We start from the raw sequence: 5,677 nt of genomic DNA, 5'->3' as shown, positions 1-5,677 counted from the left end.
TACATTTCTTCTAAATTATACGCCTTAATTTACTCTGGCCAATCGTAAGCAGCGGTTCATAAATGTTTCCCAAGAGAATCATTTCTTTCGTCAGATATCAGACAACATAGAATCTGTGAAGTACGGGCATATCAATTTCCCTTTGAAAATTATAATTTCACCTGGGTTCCTATCAAGCGGTGATGGTTGGTAGCTCAAATGTTTACTTTCTCAGGACAGGGTTGCAATGTCCTAGTCAATCTCACTGAGCCATAAATTCTAGGATTTCATGTTTTGACACTGACATGGTGAGAAAAGAAGAAAGGTCGAAGTGATCTTTCACAGAGACTTTTCTGGCTTAAATGTGATACAATTTGAATGCTAAATGCATTCAACTTTAAGGTTCAATACATTTAAAAATTTCTGCATCCACTCATTGTTGGAATATGTAAAGATACCTTTAGCTCGACCAATAAAAACATTCGTGATCACTGTCCCATCACTGGCGTGTACAGAAGATCTACGCATGTAATTTACAATTATGAATTCACCCATATAGTGTTTCATAATATGCAAGGGTATGATAGTCACATAATAATGCAATCAGTTGTATCGTCGTCAAAGGTACCAATAAGAGTTATTCCAAACAACATGTAAAAAATACATGACGTTTAGACGCAGACAATTACAATTGATCGATTCGAAACAGTTTCTGAATTCGTCTCTGGACAGGTTAGATAGTAATCTAGCAACATAAATCTTCAAATCACAAATCGATATCTCGCCGTTAACGCTTTTTAATACAATAAACGTGTGTATGCGAGTGCATGAGCGATTGAGACAAATATACTGAAACTCAGTTTCCACAGATCGAAGCGTTTTATAATGCATTTCCATCAATAACTAAGCGCACGAAAACAACGTTTGGATGGCATTTTATTGCCAAAATATGGGTGATTATCAAGATTTGTATTTGCGCATTGATGTGTTGATGGCTGATGTATTTGAAACATTTTGTAACAATGACATGCACGCGTATAAGTTCGATCCCGCACATTATTTCTCATCACTGGGGATGGCATGGGATTCGCTGTTCTCAAAACCAAAATTGAGCTGGACTTTCCTATCGATATTGACCGTCATCTGTTTATTGAGCACTCACTTCGGCGTAGAATATCACTGATATGCTCGCGCAAGCAACCCATGAATGGGTATAACCCTGTTGACACTGACAGTTACATTAAGTAACACTTGTATCATATGTCATGGCTATAGTGACCTTTATGGTTGGGCGATGATGCATCCATTACCTGTTGAGAGATTTCAGTGGAATGATCCCACAGATGTTGACCAAAAAAACATCTTGGTGTCAACTGTGTCCGTGATAGCGAATAAGACAAACTTTGAATGCTCATCGTGGACCCGTCATTTGAAACCCAGAGGATGTTTGATGGTGAGCTGTTGTTTCTATTCATACTAAAAAGCGGAGCTGAAAATGACAAAACAAAATTTATGTTGGATGGTCTGTGTTGGACTTGTCGAAGCTGCTCATGAACGAGTGTTATTATGACAAGGCGCGTTTCAAGATGCTTTATCGACACAGGCTCGCTGTTGATGCCTATAACCATGAATGACGTTTATTAAGATATCAAAAGAGTACTCGCGAGCGAATTTGATAACAGAGATTATCCGAAAATATATCGGTTGTTTACTAAAGCCAATAAAAGGCTTGTTTGCAAATACAAAGACGAATGCTCGGATCACACTAATCGAAGAATATTTGGGATTTTGCAATAAAATGTACTCGACTTTGTAAACCCCAAATGTTCCACTTGTTATAGTACATACAGATTTCCGACACGGTCATGTCGGCGACATGTAGCAACAACAGGATTTACGGGTGCCTCACCAGGCTTTTGTTGTTTTATAGGATTAAAACGTATATTAAGTCCGAACTCGCAGTAATTTTATCCAGGTCTATGTTTTCATCAGGATATTTACTCCATGGTGATTCTTGTAATATTGTTAATGTAGCAGCGCCATAATTGTCAATCCGTGTTTGCATCGACGGCTTTCCTGCTGCAACAGGACGTTCCATTAAACGGGAACGTATTTGCTCCACATCAGGCACAAGTACCTTTGATTGCGGATCTAACATTGGATTTGTAGTACGTGTTTTTCTGTGACATTGCACACAATATAAAAACATGACGGTAATATACAACAACTGCATTATCAAATTGCATCTCGAAAATAAATATATATTCACCGATTTGAAAAGCTCCAGTTTTACCGCCCTTGTTTCGCCGCACACTCAATCATAGATTAATTGAACCTGAGAAATGTTTCGCGCTAATCATTTGCCTGCGGGATCTAGAAAAAAACCACAACTGTTGCTGTTAATGTTTTACCCAAACACAACTCGATCAGCTTAACGCGGCCAAACACAAAAACACCTCGGTGGTATTAAAATTATCCCAATCAAAGCAATTACAAAAGGCCAGAAGAATATTTTTTAATTCGTTGCAGTTTTGTTAGTAGCAGCGACTTCGGCAGTTGCAAACACAACTCGATCAGCTTAATTCGGCCAAACACAAAAACACCTCGGTGGTAATAAAATTATCCCAATAAAAGCAATTACAAAAGACCAGAAGAATATATTTTTTGTTCGATGCAGCGATTGCAACGTTGTTAGTAGGAGCGACTTCAGCGGTTGCAAAAGTGGCTGTGTTAGGTCCTGTCAGAACTGCATATAAGATGGCTTTGATAAAGGATATGAAATGTCCTATATGATAAAAGGGAGAAGGCCCTCGATTACCAGAACCTAGTCGTCGAAGACCATCTGGAAAAGACGGTTAGTAAACTGTATTTGATGACTATTGAGGATAAAATAATTAGCATGGCTAAGTTCGAGATTGTTTTGACGGAAATGGAAAATCACCAACAACACTGAGCACATATACAAAACCGTGTGGTAGGGGATTTACAGAAAAGCAAGGTCGAGTAAAACGTCTACCGTAGTAGTTTCAAATACGTTTTTGTCGCTTACTGACCAAGGTCACTGCGATTATTTTGTAGTATTCTGGCCATTGTTTGTCCGCTGCCTTTTTGTGGGATATTAATCAACGGGTTGCACATTGCATTAGGCAGTTTTGTTTTTGATGAAATGAACAAAACTCATGGGGATAGAATGTCCTGACCAATATAAAAACATACAATATGAATTTACTACTCCTATTTCATTTGAAACTCCAAAGTAGTGTTTGCATTTTTAAGAACAAAACAAATCTTGTATTAATTGCCTGACCTCTTTCTATATCAAGCATGACCGGCTTCACTCATATTGAAGTACTGTCCAATAACTTTATGATGATCTTGCTCTTTATTCACCGACAATCTATACGTCTGTCTCAGATAAAGTACATAAAATCCAAAATAGCCTTCTTTCTTGAGTGGCTGATCTTGCAGAGAACAATAACAAGTGCACTTATAAATCTATTCCGCTTTCAATTGGTTTCTGAATAAACTATCCAGCTCACTACTTAATGTTTATTTCTGTTTAATGAAAGCAATCTAAACTTGATGGTAACAGAAAAAATAAACTGATGGATTACACTTTATTGGATAAAACTGTACTGGTTTTGCAGCCATTATTATTGGATAGGAGACATTATTATTGGATAGGAGACATATGGTCAATGAAATCCAGTCAATGTACATTTGTTATAAATAAATTGCAGATATTTTTAAAGTTACACTTTAGATATGGCACCTCCGAAGGCACCTCGTCACCTTCGATCACCGGAGTTGACACTGACGGGCTAAAGTACTGTCTCAGTAGGCAGTAAGCATATCCGCTCGAATCCTAATTAAGGCAACATTGCAGCCTTTCTAATTCGTTTTAATTCTATTTACACTCTTGAGACATTGCTAGGTAAATATCACGTTCATTTTTACTTAAGGTCATTACTAAAAGCAACTAGCAAAAATATGGACGGGACTATATAGTCTTTAAGTTGCCGTCCTGCTTCAGTCTGCTTTTCTATTATTTTTAATATTGAGTGAAGTTGTCCAAGAAAAACTGTAGCAATTCCAAAAACAAGTCTTACAAAAACAAAAATAATGCAACTTTCCTCATTTCCTCATTTCCTATAGAATCATAACTTCAAGATATAGAGATATTTTGTTGTTCACAATCACATATGCAAATTGATAAGTTGATTATTTTCTTTTTGAATTTCTATTTTCATTCACATTTATTAAATGAATATAAGACACACTCATGATTTAAACATTAAATATAGTTTTTATGAAGAAAGTAGTGCACTACAAACACGGTTATCTTCTTGTACACTTAACCTGAAATGTCAGGCATTTCAGGTACTGGCGTATGGAAATAAGCGTGGGATAGAAACTAAGCGAAATGACGAACCAACCCGAGGTAATTAACATATTTTAATATATTAACAGTTGATCTAAGCTATTATTCTGCTTTAATTAACATTGATAATGACTATAAAATCTCACTTTCTCTCTTTCCTCCTCTCTCTCTCCTTTCGACGATTTGACTAAACTTTACCATCATTCGTAGGTCCAGAGACATCGTCGTATGACACAAGCAAAAATCCCCAACGCTCGTATTTGCATGGATTTTTCGCCCGTATCTAGCTACGATAATACAGTGAGAGAGAGAGAGAGAGAGAGAGAGAGAGAGAGAGAGAGAGAGGGAGAGAAGGGGGGGGGGGCGCGGGGGCTACCATTGGACATTTTTATTTTTAATAATTAATAATCGATTTTTAGAAAATTATAATAGGTTTAAGAAACAACAACAACAACAAAGCATTAAATATGCTTTCAGTATGACAAATTTAACATATATGTCTAGTGTCGACTGGTTATTGCAACTATGTATCATTGATACTGTGAACACTGTATACAGGTCTAGTGTCGACTGGTTATTGCAACTATGTATCATTGATACTGTGAACACCGTATACAGGTCCCAAGGAATAAGTAAACATACCGTTACGAAGAACCAGATTATTGTAGGTTACTTGGTACAAGTTCAGTTTTAATGTTTTCGTCCAACGGAATATGTTTTTCTCTCTCACTCCAGATTTTTTTGCATATTTAATTCCTTACGCAAGAGAGGGGAGAGTGAAATGGAAAAAAAGAAAGGATTCCACTGAAATTGTGTACCTTTTTAATTTCATTTAGAAAACAGGGACTATTAATAATTTTTTTTCGTTATTTTTATGTCATTTGTGACTAATGAATGAGTAGAAATTCATCATTGATCTATAGGCATGCAGTTGAAAGAATGTTTATTTATTCGTATTTTTACACCATGGACGGATCATATTTTGATATACCAATAGCATTGGTATATCAATTTGCTTTATACCAACACTATAAATGCCATGTTATTTTTAATGTATGTGTTATATATATATATATATATATATATATATATATATATATATATATATATATATATATATATATATATATATATATATATATATAGTCACGAACTAAGTAATAAAAGAAGCACAACAAACAAGTTTTGTAAAACGTAATGAATAATTTAATTATCAAAGTTTTAAATGAAAATGGGAGAGGAACTTACAGTGTATTTGAGTGATTCCAGAATTAATCTTGAAAAAATATATTAAAGTCCAAAAGAATATACATTTCA

The sequence above is a fragment of the Sinohyriopsis cumingii genome, chromosome 9, assembly GCF_028554795.1.
Source record: "Sinohyriopsis cumingii isolate HCF-2022 chromosome 9, ASM2855479v2, whole genome shotgun sequence".
Taxonomy (NCBI): Eukaryota; Metazoa; Mollusca; class Bivalvia; order Unionida; family Unionidae; genus Sinohyriopsis; species Sinohyriopsis cumingii.
The sequence above is the reverse complement of the archived record's forward strand: the minus strand, read 5'-3'. Positions refer to the sequence as shown.